Source organism: Anastrepha ludens, chromosome 6, assembly GCF_028408465.1.
Source record: "Anastrepha ludens isolate Willacy chromosome 6, idAnaLude1.1, whole genome shotgun sequence".
In the NCBI taxonomy this organism is placed as follows: domain Eukaryota; kingdom Metazoa; phylum Arthropoda; class Insecta; order Diptera; family Tephritidae; genus Anastrepha; species Anastrepha ludens.
The window spans coordinates 114035261-114058727 of NC_071502.1; the positions used below are offsets into that span (position 1 = coordinate 114035261).

General features: G+C 35.1%; 1 protein-coding gene across 5 annotated transcripts in view; it reads right to left on the reverse strand.

The window, feature by feature from the left end:
* The window catches only part of LOC128868676 (general transcriptional corepressor trfA), a 77076-nt gene that overhangs the window by 44920 nt on the left and 8689 nt on the right, over window positions 1-23467 (reverse strand). For 2 of the 5 annotated variants that reach the window (XM_054111024.1, XM_054111023.1), the window contains exons 1-2: window positions 15336-15704; window positions 11225-11349 (exon numbers count right to left, since the gene is read on the reverse strand). The exons of 2 other annotated variants lie outside the window; for them this stretch is intronic. The gene's annotated coding sequence lies outside the window, so the exon portion shown is untranslated. Of the gene's footprint in view, window positions 1-11224; window positions 11350-15335; window positions 15705-23467 lie in introns of those variants that run through there. One more of the 5 variants, XM_054111025.1, reaches the window with a different exon arrangement.

Sequence of the window (23467 nt, forward strand, 5' to 3'; positions counted from 1 at the left end):
AAATACTCAGAAATTAAAAAAAAAAGTAATTACGATTCCTAATTGCTTGCCTCTTTTACCGGCAAGTGATTTATTTACGTTTTTTGCCGACTGCGTCGAATTCGAAAGCAAAACTGGCAATTATTATAAGAAAACTCAGCTGTTTACTATTGATATTTGCACCGAAACTTGCAGCTCTGTCTTCACTGACGGTCCCAAGATGGAATCGGGAGTCGGAGCAAGGGTTTTCTCTAAATCAGCCATTTTACTGCCGAATACTGCTAGTGTTTTTCAAACAGAAGTTTTTGCGATCCTGCAGGCTTGCAAAATGCTTAGGGAACGCGGAGGCGGGGAGATATTAACATTTTCTCCGATAGTCGGGCTTCGATCAAGGCTCCTCCTGTAAGGATGTAAGGAGGAGATCAAATCTCTTGAGTGTGCAGGTATTATTTCTCAGATCTGGATTCCAGGACATAGGAACATAGAGAAAAATGAAATTGCTGATGACCTTGCCGACTTAATTGGCCTCAGAGACCTCCTACCCGGTCAACGGCATCCCACTGACAGTTGTTAAAGGGAAACTGCACAAATTATTTCTCAAGAAAGCGTAGAAAAAATTGAGTTTGTAGCATAGGTATAATTTAGCATTAAGTGTGTATTTTTTTGTAGCAATGGCAACACTGTAAATAGAGATTAGCATTACATTCTACACAATGTTATTTAATCCACAAAAGCTTGAGTTCTGTAAGCAAAAGCTCTATGCCTGAAGGTATAAAACAGCGCTCTCGTGTGATCGTCATTCACTTTGCGAAATACGTTCACTCGAGAGGTTTCATTTTTGTACTCATAATTTTTGAACTCACCATTTTTTGTACCTATTCTTTAGCTCTATTCCTTCATGTGATATTTCGAAAACCCTTTGGCTCCAGTAGTATATACGAGGGGCTCATAATCTCCTTTGGACTCCTCGCCATACAATTTCCAAACTCGGAGCTGTGTTTACCGGTCACTGGACGATCGGCACACACGCGGAAAAGCTTGGGTTACCATTTACCCCCATTTCAGAAGCTGTGTGTTACCTTTCAGAGAAGGATACTGTTGAGCACTTTCTCTGTAAATGTCCGGGCTTGGCGGCTAGACGATTAAGGTCACTGGCTGCTCCTTTCTTCAACAACCTGGGGCAGTGCGCCAACCTAAATCGCACCAATCTTATCCATTATATCAACAGCTCTGGCTGGCAGTAGATATCTGCCTGTTGGAGGTCTAATAATGGCATCAAAACGGCGCTTTAGTGCTACTTGAGGAGTGTCAGGCTGGCACTTCAACCATTTCACCTACCTACTTACCTACTATTGTTTCCATTTGCCGCTTAACTCATCACTATGAAATCGACGTTTATTGCAGCATTAGTTCACTCAAGCAGCTACGCTCGTATTAATTTCAGTTTAAGTAATCAAGACTAATGCAACCTCTCAAGAAAATGCTGAAGAAAAAGAAATGTGGCTATTTTTCTTTGAAGAAATATTCGTTTTCGACATTTCATATTTGGCAGTCCCGTAAGAGAAGATTACAATTTTGTCACTTTTCCTGGAATTGCTTTCAGTTTAAGTAATCAATATTGAAGATCTGGGTGCTCAACATCATAAGTAACGACGGGCCGTTTTTTGCTCTTTTTAAAAATATAATATAAAATAAGTATAGCAAAGCTCTCACGAACTGCGTACTGCCAAAGAAGAAGTTTTTTTGATGCAAGCAATTTTTCTTGAGCATTCTTAAGCATTTTTTAATGAAGTCTTTGAGTTACTTCATATCTGCGTATGTGCGTTCACTGCGAAAACAGCCAATGATCTGCATGCATATCCCACACAGGTTCTCTTAATTAGCCCCATTGAGAAATAGTGACGTCATGCGGGTATACTTTAGTAAAAAGACCTGGAATTATATCCAGCTAATTTTTTTTTTTCACGACAAAAAGGTAAGCCCTGAAGCCCGAGTCAGAGTCAGTTTTTTGTTTCATTAAGATTTTATTCCACATTTTTCCTACACTTTAAGCTGCAAAAATTGATAAATTATCCATGTACTCAAATCAACTAATACCTCATTTTTGCAAACTTAAAAAATATTTAAATCCCGAAATTACGAAATTCCGTGATAAACGTATCACTGCAACCTTAACAGGTCACTGGAAGGTGGAGGCTCATGCAGCCAGACTTAACCTTCCATTCAATCCCATCTGCGAAGCTGTCAAATGGACAGCTGGGGTGAAAGAAAGTCTTTTCCAGATTTAGCCAGAACAAGACTTCGCACTTGCGGTAAGCCTTTCCTTTCCAAATTAATGAAATCTCAGACACAGAGAGAAAAAAATTAATATTATATTTGGATCTCACGAAATAGATCTGACTTAAAAAAATAAAACAAAAAGTCATCACACGATAACAGTGATAGTAAAACGGCGCTAGTCGGTAATTAAGATTTTTTTCCTTGTTCACTCCTCTCGGGAGTATAGGGTCTCGACAAGACTTGCCTTGCGTTTGTTTCGTTAAACCATTTGATTTCTAGCAGGGTAGGGGATCAGCCTGCCGCTAATTAAGATTATTTCAGTAGAAATACTCAACCACTTCAACAACAACAACAACTGGGATCGCGTAATTTCAGGACTACCATCTCTAATAAAAACTTTTTCACTGGGAAAAACTTCAATTTTCTTGTATTGATAAGCAATACAACAGAAACAAACAAGAAAATAGAATGCAATAACTTACAACATAATAAAGGGTACTTCAAAAGACGCGCTTAGATGTTGTTTAAAGCAAAAAAGCTTCTAAGAATTTAGATTCTTTCAGGCTTCACTATTTGTATTCAAAATACGGCTCTTCTAAATTATATGTGAAAAATTACACCATTTAAATATCCACCATTGGAACGTCTAAAGGTGGAATCCGTCAAACAGTCGATTCATGAATGTTGTTCAGCTTTTTTATCCACGACAGACCCAGTTTCTGGAAATCTGTTCACCAATCTTTGCATAGTCGACTTATTCGGACGAATATTTCCACCAAAAAAGTCACCCTTTTTTGCGCTACGTTGCTCTTAAAAAAATTTTAAAAATAAGTTTCAATAAGTGTAAAATTGTACAACAGTTGTTTTGACAAATGGCAAAGATGGATAAGAAAAGTTAGCGTCTAGGAATTATTCACTACTCACATCTAGGCGTCACTTTTGAAATATCCTTTATACAGGGTGAACGGTACGAAGTGTTACCTATTCAAAATACCATAACTTTTTTGTGTGAAATTAGTTTTTATTGATTTCAAAGACAAAATTGTTCAAAAATGATTACAATTTTCACTTTAGCTCGATATGACCACCTTTTGCCTTGACTATAGCCTTCAAACGGTCAAAAAATGAGTTGCATGGTGCACGAATGTGATCTTGAGGTATTTTTGCCCATTCTTGTATAAACGTTTTTTTCAGCGCATCCATACTGGAATATTTTTTAGTCCTCACCTTGCTTATCAAAATAGACCAGATGGGATAGTCCATCGGATTTGCGTCTGGCGAATTCGAAAGCCATTGTGTGGTCGAAATGAAGTGTGGAGCATGATTTTTTAACCATTCTTGGATCACACGAGCTTTATGAGACGGTGCCGGGTCCTGTTGGAACGTCCATGGTCTACGACCGAAATGTTTGCGTGTCCATGGCTCTAAAGCAGCTTCTAAAACATTTTCCCGATAATAAGTCGCATTCACTTTGACACCAGGCTCGATAAAAACGATTGGAGAGCGTCCATCAGCGGTCACTGCAGCCCAAGCCATTACTTGCGATGGGAAATTGCTTCGAGTGGCAATACGTAGGCTCAAATTCTCGTATGAGCTTTCGGTCAAGTAAACACGATCGTTTTGAGTGTTTATGAACTGCTCAATTGGGAAATTTTTTTCTTCAGAAAACACAATGTTAGGAAATTCGCCACTTTCGTACAAGCGCAACAACTCCTTTGCTCTTTCGCACCGACCTTTTTTTTGCTGGGGTGAAAGATCGTGTGCTTTTTGGAAATTGTAACCTTGACCTTAAGCTCATTTTTCAATATGCGTCGAATGCTGTCTTGCGATATTTTCAGTTCTTTGGCCATTTTTCTTCCACTTCGACGTGGATTTCGTTCAACCATTTCTGGCGTTGATGCGGTTTTTTTGGTCCACCTCCTTAGCGTTTTACAATGCTACAAGTATCATTGTAACGTTTTATAGTGCGATACACAAACATTTTATTCACTTTGAGGTGACTGAGCTCACGAACAATGGCTGGTTGTGATTTTCCAGCCAAATATAACGCAATCACACTATTACGTTTGAATTCCATCACAGAAAAGAAAAAATCAACAAAACTGAGACGCAAATGCTTTTGATGGCTTATAAACAATATATTGAACGGTCATTAGAACAATTTTGACGTTGATGTCATGAGCTGTGTTACAGATACAAGCAGTGTGAAGTTGGTAACACTTCTTTTCGTTCACCCTGTATATTAAAAATATAATATGCGTAGATATGTATATGTATAAATGTATTTGGCCAAAAAACTTCTGAAATCAATTACTAAGCAAAATATATTTCTCAGTTGAAACCAATGATATCTACGTATAGTAAAACACAATACCACATAGGCTGCAACGGCTTAGGAAATTATGAAATAGTAATAAAAAATGGCACAACACTCGTTATGGCCTATCAACGCTATAGACACGGAGTGAGTGGTAATTTTTTTCATTCAAATCTCAATTCGTACATTTATCATTACTTTTCATATTTCGATTTTTCTTCCTTTATTCATGCACTCTGGCACATGTGGCATAATAAAAATGAACCAAGACCAGAGCTGAAACTGCTTGGCGCCAACAAGTAAATGTGGCAGCACAGTTCAAAGTACGCAGCGCAGAGGAAGAAACTCCCAAGTGGTGTGTTAATGTGTGAGAGAAAATCATAAACCGATATAGACGAAACATTCAAATAAAACCAGCAATAAAACAGTAGTAATAGAAACGCAGTTTCAGCTTGAATGGCTGTTAGCGCGCCGGTAGCAGCAACAACAGCGCAGCGACAGCCAAAGATGCGAAAAACACAAACTTACAAATGGTAAGGGGAATAGAAATGGAAATGGAAGTTTGAGCCGCTAGGCAAGCATAGTAGATATTATAATATAATATTGATATTGGTATTAAGCGGATATTAATTAAAATGTGCGCATGCACACACGCACACACACACATGTATATATCATATATGTATGTACATCTGTATTTAACACACCAACGAAGCACCTTCAGACCTTTCATCGTTTAAGTGCAAAGTGATTATGAGACCAAACACACACACTTGAAGCACAACAACAACAAAAATAACAATAACAACGTATAAGGTGTTGAAAGAAAGAAAGAAGTTCAACGACGTTTAACCGCTGCCTTGCCGTTGTAGGCACGAATGTGTGAGCGATCGTGTGCGTGTGATTAATTAAAAACCGCAACTTTACCGGCTGAATGTGTAAGAAGATCAAATCAAATCAAATCGAAAGTATTTACACGCATTTCCCTTCGACCCAATCGCTGGAGTAAAAAAATGCAAATATGCAGTAAACAAATTAGTAAAAGTAAAATCATATTAAACAATTTATTGCATTTAATTTGCATGTAAATTTATCTTTTTGCATCTGATTATCGAACTTTTACTTTTACTAAGACTGAAATTTTTAAAATAAAATTTTCATTCATATCTAAACACTTTAACCTAAATATATAGGGTGGTCTGAATGTATATTAGTAAACATTGTTTTGAGTGGTAATTATGTCGCAGAAAAAGTTTTTTTCAAATAGCGGTCGCCACTCGACAGGCAATGGCAAACCTCCGAGCGTATTTCTACAATGAAAAAGCTCCTCATAAAAAAGAGGTTGTCTGTAAAGTCGGTTTACTGACGATAGTTTAACGTGACAACGTCATAAGAAAATATTGATGGAATGGTTGCAATTTTCAAAACAAAATTTTAATTTTATTTGTTTGATAGATATTTTGTATGGATATAGAGGAGGAGGTAAATGGAATTGCAATGGAATAGGTCAAGTTACATTTACACAAACGTGAAAAATGACGAAACATTTATCAAATTCATGAAAGATATCTTCAATTTCGATTGTGCATCAGACGTTAATAAGTCAACAACACTTAGAGGCATCATCATCGATTTGACTTTCTCAAGACACATTACTCTTGAAACACTCCCTTTCATTTCCTATTCTTCCTATCATCGTTTATTCTCAACAGAGAATTGGTTCATTACCATGCACACAGGAAGAAGGCATATGCAAATACAAGTATGTGAATTTATATACAAATGCGCATATACATACATATATATGCTCACTCAAGTAGGACAGAGCCAGATGTCACACGTTGCCGAAGGCGGAGACCGATTGTGCTCTTTGTCGTTCGTTCCGCGCTCTCGCTTGCAGTTCAAGCACATTAGCTTACATTTGCTTGCGTACGGAATAGATTCGTATATTTGATATGTCCATATGATTTGTATGCATCTTTACATATAGATTTGTTCTTTTTGAAAATTGCGCGAAATTGTATATGTATATGCATGTTTATATACATATATTAGTATACAACATATCTTATAAGGTATGTGGTAAATATTACCATACATTTTTTTCTTCATATATAATAAAAAAATTAATAATAATAACATTAAAACAACAGGTATTATTAACAAACTTGGTTTTATTTTAAATTCTTCAAGTAAATCAAATTAATAATAATTAATAAGAAGGCATATGCAAATACAAATACGTGAATTTATATATGTATCTACATTTGCGCATATACAATACATATGTACATATATACGCTCACTTAAATAGGAGAGAGCAAGATGTCGAACGTTGCCTTTCGTTTGCTTTGTCGTTCGTTCCGCGCTTTCGCTTTCGGTTCATTCAAGGTAACGACAATAAGCAAGGTAACGACAAATGAGCAAGGTAACGGCAATGAGCAAGGTAACACTAATGAGCAAGGTAACGACACATTTTTTCGTGCGTGCAGCCTGTTAAATCGAATTATAAGTCGTTATCACTTCAAAAATACCTACCGTTCGGAGTCGGCTTAAAACTGTAGGTCACTCCATTTGTGGAACAACATCAAGACGCACACCTCAAATAGGAGGAGGAGCTCCGCCCAAACACCCAAAAAGGGTGTACGCGCCAATTATAGATATATATAAATATATATATATATATATATATATATATATATATGTATATATAAAGTTATATTAAAAAATTTATTGCATTTCTTATGCATTTCATTTTGTTTTTTTTTTTCATATCAGCTTATTGAACTTTAACTTTTCGTAAAAATAGAAAACAGTTAAAAAATTATACAGAATGGTCCAATAATAAACTTAATTTTGAGTGATATATTATTTTGACATCAGCAGCTTTTCAAGGGTAAAAGAAGAAGTATCAGTGAACAAAGTAAAAAAGAAAGAAAATTAAAAAAATATACAGGGTAGTACAAATATAAGTTTAATTTTGAGTAATACATTATTTTGAAACCAGCAGCTTTTCCGGTTCGAAATCCAAACATAAGTCAACAAGGTGAAAATAAATAAAATAAAAACATCTATATAGGGTGGTCCAATTATAAGCTTTATTTTGAGTAGTATATTTTTTGACACCATTTTTCCGACTCCAAATATCAAGCTATACAGGGTGTTCCCAATTTAAACTTAATTTTCAATAAAATATTACAATATTTTGACACCAACATCTTTTAAGGCTCGAAATACAAGTACCGGCTCAAAATCCAAATATTAAGGAATAAAATTAAAGGAAAATAGGTAAAACCTTATTTTGACACCAACAGTTTTTTTCCCGTCCAAAATCCAAATATCAATGGATAAAGTCAAAAGAAAATAGTTGAAAAAGTATACAGGGTGATCCAAATATAAGCTTCGTTTTCAATAATATTCCTTTGACGCCTGCAGCTTATCAGGCTCGAAATCTTGATTACCAGGGAAGATTATAATGGCACTGATCAGACATATTTTATCATGCTGTACCTTAGAATAGTAGTGCATACAAACAGTTATTAATGACATTTGTTCGATGTTCATTGGGAAGATCGAATTGAACGTCGAATTTTGCCAAAAATTTTAATATGAATTCGATTATTACTGGAGACGCAATTTTGGTTCATCACTAGGAGGGTGAGGGGAAATAGGACTTTAAACGGTACCAGAAAAGAGGCGCTGCACCGCTTAAAATGGTCAAGGTATCAAAAATGGCTGAAAAATAATGTCTACTGTTTATTATTATTATTTGTTTATTTGTTTTTTTTTTTTTTGTTATTCAGAAGACTAATTCGATCGAATATAAAGTAAAAAGTATCAATAGTTCCGAAAAATATTATGGTATACTTTTCGAAAAATTAGAAGATGCCAGTAGTTAAAAAAGGAGCCGAAAATGAACTTTTTGCAATTGCTGCCGTGTGCCAGTGGGATTTCGAATCACTTAACGCCTAAAAGGTTTACGTTACTAATCCACCAGTCCCATAAACCGCATATTTGTGTGCCTTCCAGAGATGTCTCGCGATCGCTGGATCCCAAATAATGAAAATCTAAATCCCCAAGACTAGTCCCGGAATCCCGATGTTTTAGTAACGAAATCCCGAAAATTCCGTGATGTTAAAGATGGAAAAATTTATGTACATCCCTATGACCTATCATGTACCCTCCTCCCATTCACTTTGTGCACATTGTATTCCTCTTTAGATATCTTCTTCTAAGAGTCTCGCATTATCAGCTAAGCAAATTTCAAGTGCCACACCACAACTTATTATTATTTATATTTGGTTTTCAATTGTTAGCTCATTTAACAGCATTAATGGGACTGTAAATGAGTTGTTGTTGCCAATTTGTTGGTTGTTTTTTTTTGGTCATACGGTTTTTTATTCTTTCAATATTTTTTCCTTTCTTATTTGCTCTACTTATTGAAATTTATTTAACAATTGTTTGGGCGCTAATGAGTTGAAATTGTGCAATGAGTTTGTTGTAAAATAGCAAAAAAAAACAACAAAAACACAAAACAAATGAAATGCAAAGTTGAAATTTCAATAGGCCATTAACGCGTTCGAACCTGTTCAAACTGGTTAAAGGATAGGGTTGAAGCATTTTCAAATGAGTGACGTACGGAAGCTGACCTTATCGCTGGATAGTTTAGATCACAATAAAGGGTGTGGCTTCAATCAGGTTTGCATTATTTTACTAAATATTTATACAATCACTAATTAAATTGCTCCCATTTTATTGGGAAGTAAATTAAAGACAAAAAACAGAAGCTATTGACTCTTAAGCTTGGTTCACACCTCTCGAGAAAATATTCAAGAGAAACTTTTCATTACTCTTAAAGTTCCTTACCGAAATAATAGAGCGTGTTTTTATGCGCTATTTTGTAGGAAAACTTAAAGAAATGGTAGCAGAAAATGAAGCGTGCATTTATTCCTTGTCAAATCAGAATTTCTTTGTTCACTATTTTCTATAAAAATGTTTTGGAGAGTAGTAGAAAATGAAGTGTTCATTTATTTCATTTGAAATCAAATTTTCTTATTCACTATTTTCTATAAAAAATGTGTAAAAGTGTAGTAGAAAAGAGACGTAAGATATTTCCTTGAGGAAGGTCTTAAGCTATTCTTAGTTATATGTGGGTTCGCGGGTTGTGAAAATTGAAATTTGAAAAAGGCGGACCAAGAAGCAACGAGAAAATAACAACAACACTCAGACTAAAAAGCCCATTGTATTCAAAGCTCTGGAAAGTAAAATGGTAAATAGTCAATGAGGCAGGGAAAGACAGAGAGAAATGACAAAGAGAATCAACAGAAGGATAGAATAGAAATAGAGACAGGGATAGACCTGTTCCAATTTTCCAGATTCTTTGGCAATTCTAAAATTATCCTACAGTTTGAGAGTACGAATTTACTCGTTCTCATGAGATCGGAACCCAAAAATCGCAGCCTTGCTCTAGCAAATGCAAAACACTTACAGAGAAAATACTCAGTGGTATCCTACACCTCTAAGCAGGACCAGCAAATCGGGTCCGCACTGATTCCAATGGTGGTCATATGCTGACCCTATGGCTTGTGTTCTGTAATAATACGGCCCATCAACCGAACGTCTTTTCTACCAAGTTTCAGAAGAAAGTCCGACGGTTTTCTGTTCGTGCTTGTCACAAAACACTTTAAAGTTCTGCAGCGTTCTAGACTGGGCCATCTTTATGTAAATTGCATACATACAAGATTCCTGTAGAATTGATTCCGATTATTGGCTCTGGCCCCTTTGGGGTAACCGCTGACCCGCTGTTGGCCAGTTCATCGCCAATTTCAATTCCTTGAACACCACGGTGCCCCCCTCCGCTTGCAACACAATTCAGCTTCTTCTTACATTCTTGAACAATCTTTGAATTTTGTTTTGCGTTCTCCAGGGCCTTCAGTGCAGCCTGACTATCACTAAGGACACCAATCTGTTTCCCGCTCCATCTCCTCTCAACTATCGATTCTGCTACTTTCTGGATGGTAAACATTTTCATTTGGAAAACAGTTTCAATTCTCTCCCATAGCGTAATGATATTTACTACTATCGTTTAAGTACCATCCGGCCCAATTTTCTTGAACACACTCTTCATTACTCCATTGCTCACGTAATGGAAATTCGACATCAAATTTCCTTCCAAGTAAAACTATGGGCAAAAGATCGTCCTTAAGTGTTAAAACCAGCGGTAAACTGCTCGATAGCATCTTAAAGATTCCTCTGTGTTGCGAAGTTCCGTCTTCATGCCAGAAACCATATTTATGGACTCTGCAGATTGCTTTTATCACTTCCTGCTGCATCTTAAGATCCAAGAGGAGCAAATCAAGCATGGCATTTAAGGCATCACCGGAGATTGTACTCATGGCACCCGTAAAGCATAAACATACACTTCTTTGCAGTCTGCCTGACGTGTGGACTTAACCATGGTAAACTGGCCTTAGGCTCATAAAATAATTATACGAAAATTAGCCAAAAATATTTAAACATACAAATGCCTACACAGATGTGTAAATATTTCTTAGAACCCACTATTACAATTTTCAATAAGCAAATAACAATAACAAATAAAAGATAATGCAATATGTACCAATTTTAATTAATATTTTTCAAACTCACCGCTTCTAACACAAACGAAATCTATATTATCCAATTATATCCGTTTGTTTTCAAATCTTTCTTATCTTCTTCCTCTTTTTCGCTGCTTGGGTTTGTTGTAAGTCGTTCCACGCGCGAAGTTTTCGCTGTAATTGAAATTTTGGACAATTAAACGTTTGCTTTTTCCTGAGAGAGGAATTTCTTAACTAAACAAAGCGATCACACGAGAACGTCAACGGGATATTACTTTCGGTGTTTTTTGTTGTTGTTGTTTCTTAACATAACACAAATAACACAAATAGCTACAAAAACAAACCATATCAGTCATAAGAAACAAAATCATCAGCACAAGTAAAGCTCTAGGCAACAACAGCGGCAATACAGAAATGAGCACATCAAGCAACAAAAAAAACATAAAATAAAATTACGGGGAGCGAATATCTCAAAGAATTTAACTGTAAAAGGAAGTTTAGATGACTGCGAAGGGAATTAGTGAGACGAAATAGATGAGAAAAAATAAAAATGTTCAAAACAGCTATATAAGAAATTAGTAAACGCCAAATTAATGAAAAACGTGTGAGCTAAAAATTAAGAATTTAATGGGAAACATGAGTGAAAATTATGAAGTGAACAACACACGCGCATTATATTATTAACAGAACCGCAAATTACTGGCAGAAAATAAGTATTAGAAAGATATGAAAAGAGTAATTCAAAGTTAAAATTAAGGGAATATTATCTTCATAACAATACCGAGTGCTGCTTTTTTTTGTTCCATAACTAAAAATTGTAAGGCAGAAAATAATTTTAAAAATGTATTAAAACTCCTACTTGACGAGTGCCAGACTGGCATTTCAACCATTTCACCTATATAAATATGTATTTAGTAGTTTATATTTTTTCACGGAAATCCTTAAAAAAAGTGCTTTTAAGTGGACCTCAAAAAGCATTGAAAACAAGCAACACTTCCTTTACAGTAGACAATTAACGCATATCTCACTGTGAGTAAACTTTTTTACAGAATTCCTCGTTTGATTGGTCACCTGACTCAGCGCTCACTTCACTCTCAATTTTTTCAACTTGTATTGAAGAGAGCAAAAATGCATATTTTGATAGGGTCGAAGGCCTTTGTATCTAGCGCTGCTCAGTAATTATGCATTTATTCAATAATTTATTAGTCCACAAATAAAGGGTGATTTTTTAAGAGCTATAGGAAAGGTTTTTCAAAAAAACACGTAAAATTCAGAAAAATGCATGTAATTTTTATATAAATCGATAGTACAGTCCAAACAATTTAATTTATTTCATGCAAATTATGACCGCGACTGCGCTTCAAATGGTCCATCCGCTTAGTCCAATTTTGGCATACTCTTTCCAATGTTTCGGCCGGTATCTCACATATAAATGTTTTAATGTTGTCTTCCAATGCGTTAATTGAAGCAGGCTTGTCTGAATAGACATGAGCTTTAACATAGCCCCACAAAAAATAATATAAAGGCGTTATATCGCACGATCTGGGTGGCCAATTGACAGGTCCCGAACGTGAAATAAAATGTTCACCGAACTCGCCTCTCAACAAATCCATTGTTACGCGTGCTGTGTGGTATGTGGCACCGTTTTGCTGAAACCAAATGCCATGCAAGTCAAGGCTCTTAGGCAAAAAAAAGTTGGAAATCACGATACGATTCGCAGCATCTTTGAAGAAGTACGGACCAATGATACCTCCAGCCCATAAACCGCACCAAACTGTGGCATTTTCTGGATACATTGGTAGCTCTTGCAATTCTTCTGGCTGATTTTCACTCCAATTGATCCAAAAATGAGCTTCGTCGCTGAACACAATTTTTCGATAAAAAAGTGGATCTTAAACTTTCTTAACAGAACACGCATTTTTATAATAAAATTCAATGATTTGAACTGAAGATATTTGGCAGTGAAACAAAACACGAAACGTACGTCGGCTGTTTAATCCAACTGTTTAAAAACATAATAGCTAAAAATCACCCGTTATTAGTTAATGTGAAATAAAATAAATAAATTGTAAGCATTTTGATAAGGCTATGACTCTGTAAGTACGACCCTTTGAAGTGTATCAGAGAAAATCCGTGGCCGGTAAACCGGGAAGTGCATAACTAAAAGCTGATTTCAATCTTCAAAACTTGAAAGTTTTTTGCTTTTCAGTATGTTGATTTGTTTGTTTGCTTGTAATTTATAGACTACTAAATCGTTCAACCAATTATGATGAAATTTTAGTGAATGGTTTTTAGTACAGCTGGCATGGCTTACGACTTTCTTTAGACCACTGGGTGGCGCTGTGGTCGATATATTACAGAAAATAGTATTTAAAGCCCAATTTGATTTATATTTGGGATATGTTTTACATCTCTAAAAATAAACGTTTTTTAAAAAGTACAGCCGATAGGTGACGCTGTGTTTGACGTACTACAACAAAAAAATCTAATTAGATCTGATTTGTTTCATATTTGAGATATATCTTAAATACTTAAAAAGAAATGCTCTGATAACGAAGACACGCTTAAGAGACTTAAGGCTCAATTCGATTTAAATTTAGAGATATATTTTAATTAAAGTTAATTAGTTTTCTTAAAAACCACCGCCGATAGTTGGTATATGAATAGGTGGTTAGTATCGAGATGCGGAGTACCTTCGCATTCCGGACAGATATTGAGTATGTCGGGGTCGTTTCCGGATAGGCAGGAGTTTAACCTGCTACAATATCCAGATCGTAATTGAGCCAAAGTTACGCGGCTCTCACGAGGCAACTGAAGCTCTTCGTCTGCTATGAATGCTGGTAGGACTCCGATGACGGCATTTGGGCGCCGGGAGTTTAAAAAGGTTGTAAAAGACTCCCCATGGAAGTCGTAAACTGCCTGATCCAGTAGTTGTAATCGTTTGTCGCGCTGAGTAGTTTTTATATAAAACAATATTAATAATAATAAGAAGAAGAAAAGTGAGGAAAATAAGTGAAAATAAGAAAAAAGAAATAAAAAAAATATATATAAAATTTAAAAATAACAGGAATTTAAAGGCACTATAATTCGAATTTAATTTCTGTCAACAAAAAAAAAAAAAAAAAAAAAAAAAACATAAAATAAATAAATAAAAAAAATTAAGGAATCTTAAGTCACTGTAATTTCAATATAACTTGTTAAATAAAAACAGAAATAAAATAAAATAAATAAAAAAATATATATAAAACAAAAGCATCACTTTAAAGTCACTATAATTCGAATTTCACTTTTGCCAAACTATTTACCGAAATATCGTTGGACCACTTTATGCCTTTTGACTGCTCAAATTAAATTCTAGAAGATAAAAGGGAAGAAAAAGTAATAGAAGCATGGCATTCCCCACGGCAGTCGGTTCTACGCTACCTGAATGACCCCGATTTATATTCGCCCAAAGACTTGTCACTCCAGCACCATTTTCCGTGCATGTATGAGAAATTTCTATGCTGCCATAACAACAATAACGGCTACCAAAATCAGGTTATACGCAGTACAAAACAACCAAATAAGCAAAGGTGTACAATAAATTGTCAAAATGTCCATAAAAACCAAAGGAAGTGCGAAAATTGCAACCAAATCAAAATTTGGCATAAAAAACAAAAACTCAATTGCGTGCGAAACAGAAATAATGACAATACAGAGGTAATGAAAGGAAATGAAAATAGAAAACAGTATAAGTAGTTGAGCGGCGCTCGCGTGCCACAGGACGTATGAGTGACGCGATACTGAAACACAGCAAATTTATGAACACCGTCTGCTATCCACACCCAAGCAGCCTGGGTGGCTGATTGGGGGTGGACATGAATTATGGTGATTGTGAAGCCTAAACGTGGGTGAGCGTTTGGTTGCTTAGTGCTTTGTTTAATTTGACAAGCGGTCATATGTGAAAGCGATGGAAAAAAATATAATTATTACAAGACATTTTTTTTCATATTTTCATTTTGCTTGGCCACTTGAGTACTAGTAATATTTTTATAATATATAATAATATTACTATTTATAATAAATTTTTTATAGCTATTTGTGCTCATTGACTGACACATGACAGGCGTGCAAATTATGATTTTCACATATCAATTAAATATAAATTGATTTTCACTAACATTTTTTCTTAAGTGGACTCTTGTCTCGACAAACGCGTCTGGCACTTCTCTCAATGGCACTGAAGTAGACGTAAATACAAAACAATTTGCGTATATATAAAAGTAATATGTGAACTTGTGAGAAAATCACTTTAGGTTTTTTTTTTTTGTTTTGTTTCGGGCAACGCAATTTTCACAAGCACTTTTATTTGTATGCTTTTTGTGGAAATTTTGTAAATTAATTAGTGTTTTTCCGTAAATCTTTTTAGTTTTTTTAATGTTTTTGTTTTTGTTTTTGTTTCTATGTACTTTAACGCTCTTTCACTGAACGTCACAGCTAACAAAATTTAGACGAGCTTCGCGGCGCACAGCTGAGAGGTAACTGAAATTTTGTTAGACGAAAAATTGTTAGGCTATAACGCGGTTAGCTGGCAAATGCGCAACAAAATGCAGAATGAATTGAAGTTACTCGCACACATCGAAATTAACACACAGACGAAATTGTAAAAACGAAAAAAAAACAACACAAGCGCGTCTTTTGAAAAATTTCGCACACACAAGGCAAGAGGCAGAAACTTATCAAAGGAAAAGGTGAACTGTCGCTCTTGCGTGTTTGTGTATGTATGTGTGTGTGTATGGTTGTGTGTAGTTGTAGCAGACGATGCGTTGGTAGTGGATTTGCCAATGGCTAATTGTATGTGTGAAGCAAATATTGGTAATATATTTATTTGTATGTATGTATGTATGTATGTGTATGACAAATACAACAAAAGTAAAAAACAGTGTGCGATAACAACAGTGTGTCGCTCAGCAACAACAAAAGCGCCTCTGTTGTAAGTAATATGATAAAAGAGACGAAAGCCACAACAACAAAAATAAGTACATAATACAAAAGTAGCAATAACAATAAGCATGAAAAGCACCAACAAAGTTAACGGCTATAACTTCAACTGGCGGGCTGGCTAACATAGGTAACGGCTCTGGAACGATACGGCGCTGAACGATAACGATACCAATAATGCCAAATATACATACAAATACATGCATATGTGTTTAATTTATATACGATAGGTTCACTCTACCACCTAAAGAAATGGCCAATACGCAGCAAACACACAAATAAATGCAGGCACACAGTGTGTTGTGCTAGACAAAAAAAATTTCATATTTTCGATGAAAAAAAAAATTACATATGTATATAAAGGTTTCACTTCTGTGCACTGATGAATGCAATTACAAGTGGTGCCACACGCTCGTCCAGCTCGACTCGACTTGCAAGATTTTATTAAAGTTTTCTAAGAAAGATCTACCAGAATGTGCCTTTGTCTTGGCACGCTGTCAGGTATGATAAAACTGGCTGAACCAAATACAAAACGGTTAAAGAACGTTTATTGAGTTCAAATATCATCTTTAAGTTGCTGTAGAGTGTGACCTCATCCAATGTCATACATTTCAAGTTATGGCTCGCCAAAGACATGAAGTCGAAAACGCTCAGAACTTTGTACTTCTATAAGTATTTCAGAAATGTACGAGGGCGGGTCAATAATTCCGTGGCTTTTTGTATTTGTGACCTCTTTACTGAAAAAGAAATACTGCTCCTGTCAACAGACATCTGTCAGTTGACTCCTGTCAAAATTTGAACGTGCTACGTCAGTTAGTTTGTGTTTTACAGCTACATTTATCTGACTACCCAGTAATTTGAGGAGAAAATGGAAAAAACTGAATTTCGTGTGCTTATTAAGGCGATTCACCCTTAGAAACCCACTGTTTCGACTCTTGTTTGGTTTCTGGTGTGTGGTGATGGATCCATGTTTCGTCCACGGTTACAAAACGGCGCAAAAACTCCTCCATATTGCGATTAAACAACGCCAAGCCTTCCTGTGAAGTTGTTACACGATTGCGTTTGTGGTCGACTGTGAATTACTGGGTAGTCTGTTAAAGGTATCTGTAAAACACAAACTAACTAACGCAGCAAGTTCAAATTTTGACAGGAGTCAACTGACAAATGCCTGTTGACAGGAGCAGTATTTCTTTTTCAGTAAAGAGGTCAAAAATACAAAAGGTTACGGACTTATTGACCCGCCCTCGTATATATGCTCTCTTAAGTATTTGAACACAAAAGGAGTAAGCAGCAGCGTATCTATGAACGAACCGCCGAGCAAAAGGTGCAGATGCTCTGATAAGCCCAAAAGCTAAGCACCTCAGGAATAAATAATAGAATGACTATGAAATGACACGAAAGAGCACTTCAGAGCCTGCTAACTGCGGAAAAGAATTTCGAAAAACATCATTAAAAAATTTACTTTGTTGTTGTTGTTGTTGTTGTTGCAGTGCTCTGTAGTCACCGATCGGCATCGTCTAACTCATCTGAGAGTAGGCCTGGGAAACGTTTTGACAGGTTGGGTCCAGAAAGCGAGAGGGGTGTTAGGTGAGTTGGTTTGAGAGAGTGTGTCAAAAGGTGGCTAGTGGGTAAATTTTTGTATAACAGTTTGCTTTATATTATATATCCACTAAATCACCTGAACCAAACCAGTTTAAATACACTCGTCGATAAAGAACCTACCTATGCACACTTTGTTATTATACATTTTGATATTTAATTTGAAATTTAATTGAATTTGAACTAGTTTTCAATAAGAATATATGTATATAGTCAATCTTTTAACAAATGCCATATAAATCAAAGTTTCTAACTTTGCACGAAATTCAGAAAAAGGAGTGAAAAGGTCTTACGCTTTTATTTTATTTTTTTAAATGAAGGCGTAACATTTCAAGAATATTGTGGCGGAATTTCAAGTCGATCGAGGCAAAATTGAAGAATTTATGAATTTGTTGTTCCAGGCCGAGTTTCTTTATGTGCAAAACTTGAAAACAATTTTCTAAAACTTGTTGTTTTTGAAGTACGTATGCGCCCTAACTCAAAATCTTCTGCACCAATCGAAATTTCGCATAGTACTCTTCACATTTTTTAGTAGCAATTAGTCCTACAATAATAAATTAGTGGATTTTTTGCAAAAATTGGTTTTTTTGGCTTCCAAGTGCAAATTTCGAAATTAGAAAAACATCTCCCAGCGATACGTGGCGTAATATCTTCTTTGACAAAAGCATTACTTTATTTAGGGAAAATTTTTGTTATTTTTATTTCATTGAAAATTTTTAAAAATTGTATTGCATTATTTTATGGAAATGGACTGAATCAACTATCTACTACTATCTGTATTTTGGCCAAAAAAAAACTCTTAAAATGCCTTTTTTCACCGATTGCACCTTAAACTATCTTAGAGAATTGTATGGACTTTTGATTCAAGTAGAATTACAAAGGACCCCACTCGACTCTATGTGTGAGCAACCACCTCAATATTTATGATAAGTTAGAGTTAGTAAGAATAAGTTATGATGAGCTCACGAAATTTCCTACATTCAAAGGTCTTACGTGCTTATTTACGCATATTTATATATTCCATTATTTTGTACTGCTGTCAACGACATATAAATGATATTTGTTGTTATAATTTCGCTTGATCACTATTTATGCATATATGTACATCCATATATACAAACATATACAATAAGTAATTATTATTTTGTTACATTCTGTGTAGAGTAGTATGCATGCACTATTCCCTCTCTTCCACACTCTTTTGCAATTTCGCCGCTAACTGCCAACATTTTTCTCATCTCTCCTAATTTTAATTATTTTATTTATTTCTTCTCTGCTTCATTTACACCTTGATGCTAATATTTTTTGTCGCACCAATTTATACCCAATGCCCCTACACTCCCCTTCATATAACTATTTTTTGCTGTTGCTTCTTTTTTTGTCCTTTTTTGCTTGTTTTTTTATGCTGATGTTTGACTATTTTTTTAGCCGTTGGCTATTTCTTGTTGTTCTTATCTTTCTTATAACAACAAACTCCCAACTCAACACCCTCCGGCTGGTACCGCTTGTCACTGATATACTTACGAATTATTATTTATATACATATATATATGTGTGTATGTACTCATAATTGCCACCTTAACTGTGGCAGCAAAAGAAAATGTTGATGCTCACAGTGAGTTGACGAATTTTCTTGCAATTCATCAGCATCACTTGGCATTCGATTAATCGAATCCGTACTACTCAGTAACAGTAGAATATTGCATAGCAGAGTACGCTGAAGAATGTCAACCACCGAAGGAGAATAAAGGAACAGTTAATAGATGATTTCAAGGCGTATTTCTCCCGACACTTGTCACCTGAATTCTTTTTCTAGAAATTCTGTGTATGTGTTAGTGGTGATATGTGAAAAATAAATGTAAAAATTTGTATTGCCCATTTAAAATTTTTGTATATACATATGTACACTAAGCGAAATGGTTATATGTCACACTGAACAAACTTTTTTTTGTAATAAATTAAGTAGCGGTTAAATCGTTTTACCTTTCGGCATAATTTTTGCAAATGACATCGTACGTCAATTATATTTGACACTTGAAGCAATGGTGCACGGAAAGATAAAAATAAAGATTCCCATCATTCAAAATCATTTTTTGTTCATTTATTTAAAAAAAAAAACAGTTATTCACAAACAAAATTGGATGATTCATTTTGTGCCACCTTGTATATACAGCAATGGACAGAGAAATAGCGTACTTCTCCAGAATAATATATAAAGAAGATTATTTCTTCTGGATGACGCAGTAAAACAGATATTTAAAAAAAAATCTATTGTAAAAGTAAAGAAAAAAAAATTATTGTAATTTAATAAAAAAATTCAATTTAATAAAAAAAATTAGTTAATTAATCAAACGTAATTGAAGGCAATTGGCATGCTTTATTAGTCCGGGAGCCAGGGGTCAATTTTGAACTGCGTTTTTATAACGTTAAATTCTTGACTATACTTGTGATTTAGCTTTCATGGATAACGAAAGTGAACGTCAGCTGGCGCACCCGCGGTGGGTGTGATTGTGGGAGGGTACGAAACGTGTCGAAAAAAAATTTCTACCAACTCATTTTATACCGGCTGAAACTTTTTTCATGTATTGTTGACATTTAGTAAAATAAAAAAAAAATAGTCAGTTGCGCCGTAGAGGGGGGAAAATATGTCAGCTGAACGCAATGATACATTATTCTTCTTCCCACCGCTATAAACGCAGCTGATCATCATTATTATATTTTCATATGTGTCCAAAATTATGTTAAAACATTTCAATCGGTATAAAGTAGTTTTACTTTTTAATTTATTTTACATGTTCACCTGTTCAGCTGACATATTTTCCCCCCTCTACGGCGCAGCTGACTATTTTTTTTTATTCTACTAAATGTCAACAATGCACAAAAAAAATTTCAGCCCGTATTAAATGAGTTGTTAAAAAATTTTTTTTTCGACACTTTTCGCAGCACCCCACGCATGTACCCACCGCTACTGGACCCGCTGACGGTTGGTTTCGTCACCCATTGGATGGCGTCTGCCTTCAGTATTAAAATCAGTCGGCATGAAATGATGAGGTCAAAATGACCACTGGCTCCCAGACTATATCAAAAGCAACAAAATTAAAATGTAAAAAAACATATTTAAAAAATTTTATAATTTTTAAGAAATGTTTTAATTAATGAAAAAAAATTATTATAAAAGTAAACAAAAATTTATTTGATCCAAAAATTAATTAAACGTAATTGAAGGCAATTGGCATGCTTTATCAAAAGCAAAAAAATGTAAAAAAACATATTTAAAAAATTTTAAAAATAATTTTTTTGTAAAAATAAATAAATTAATAGAAAGTAATTTTTAAGACATACATACTTTATCGAAAGCGCATGTAAAATAATGGCAAAAGAAATTCAGCCTGAAACTGCCTTGAGGTCAGTGCTGTTTAAACTGGAATTATTTAAATCAAATTAAGTTCTTTTCTTATTTACATGAAAAAATTTTTTAACAAATTATAATGAAATTTATACTCTGTTTATTTACAAACAAATAACTTCCTATTTAATTAATTAGCATTCAAAAAAATTAGTTTCGGTTATTAAACCCGAACGTAAATGAAAATTTTCAGCGTTCTTCAAATTTGCGTTTTAATTAAATAATACAATAAGACTTTTAAAATTAAAAAAAAAATGTTGATTACAGGGCCCAAAATTATTAAAAAAGTGCTAATAACTGCTGCAAGCTTACAAAATCAGGTTTCGTACGTACGGCATCAATTTAAACCCGATAATTTGGCTTAAAATAAAGTAGTCATTATTCGCTGCGCTGTTCACTTGCCGCAGTGTGAATGAAACCTGTCAAATGTGATTTACGAAATAGCATACATAAGTCAATCTTAGCAATAAAAATCAGTATGCATACAAACACAGACACTTTTATGATGTACGAGTACAAGCGATAAAAGCTAATAAAAAATAAAATAAAAAAACAAAAATAAAAACGACGGCTCGACTTAAAAACAGCAATAAAAATTTAACAAAAAAAAATACATTTAATTCAGCTATAAAAAATAAACGAGTACTTGAACTTCAAAATGCCGATAAAAATGGTGGAGGCAAAATATACAAAGCAAACACACTTGAACTACAGAAAACAGCAACTCAAGTGCAATAATAACAAGAAAAGAAAAGGTGTTGCAAAATGTAAATATCACAATAAACTGCAGTTTTAGAAGCATCAACTAAAAAATTACGTAATCTTCGACTTTACTCATAATTGTGAAAGAGCACAAAATATATATTTGTTTTTCTGATTTTTTGTGATCAAAAATATTTAAACATTATTAATATGCAAGCAAACCGTGTAGGCTTTTCTAGTTCATGTTCTTTAATTACTAGAAAATGCCCGGTATGCGCTGCTTTGCGCCATTGAGATGGAGCATTTCATTCTAACGCCTTAGGATGTAAAGGGTGATCAATTTGGAGATGTCGTATTTTAAATTGAAATAAAACAACGAAAATTCAAACTGTAGGAGCAATCTTTATTACTTTTGTGTAGAACCATTCGTGACAAATATTTTTCAAAGATAATCCTTTCCAAAATTTGGCCGCAACTGCACCGTAATTCGGCCATGCGTAAACACTAATTTCGAATGACTCGGTAGAGGACTTCGGCCAGTATCCGATGCCTCAATCGAAGCTGGTTTATCCACAAAGCATTAGATTTTACATATTTATAATTGGCGCGTACACCCTTTTCGGGTGTTTGGCCGAGCTCCTCCTCCTACTGGTGGCGTGCGTCTTATTGTTGTTCCTCAAATGGAGTGACCTATAGTTTTAAGCCGACTCCAAACGGTAGGTATGTTTTATGAGGAGCTTTTTCATGGCAGAAATACGCTCGGAGGTTTGCCATTGCCTGCCGTGTGGCGACCGCTATTAGAAAAAAACTTTTTCTTCATTTTTAGTATTTCACCAAATGTTAGTCACGCACCAACCTATTCGGCTACGGTAACCGCCCTTTAGACTTTATATACCTTCACAAATAAAAGTCCAAAAGTGTGATATCACATGATCTTGGTCACAAAAATTGTTTCACGGGCGGTATGGCAAGTAGCGCCGTCATGTATCAACCAAATGTTGTGGAGATCACTTGAAGGACGTGATCCGGTATCAAAAAGTCGTTTATCATAGCGCGATAGCGTTCGTCATTCACTTGTTCCATTGGCGCCAGCCTCGCCTTTGAAGAAATATGGGCCGATTATTCGTCTAGCCCAAAGGCCGCATCAAACAGTTGTTTTCAATGGATGTAATGGCTGTATTTAAATGGCTTCGCGTTGCTCTTCAGCCCAAGTGCGGCAATTTTGCTTATTGACGTAGCCATTAAACTAAAAATGGACCTCATCGCTGAACAAAATTCGGGTCCCGAGTTTTTCAAGAGCCCTACGGCGGAAATCGGCACGTTTTGGAAGATCGGGCAATTTCAAATCTTGGACTAGCTGTATTTTATATGCTTTCAGATCAAGACCTTTGCGCAAAATCGCCCAAGTAGTGCCATAAAGTAGTCCAAGTTGTTGAGATCGGCGCCGAATCGATTATTTCGTGTCTTCGACAAAATTCTCATTTACAGCCGGTATGTTCTCTTCACTTCGGGCTGTACGTGGTCTAATCGGTCGAGTGTTATCCAATAATGTAAAATTATGCCCAATTTTACCGATGGTTTGCCGAATAGTGCGTTCGGTAGGAC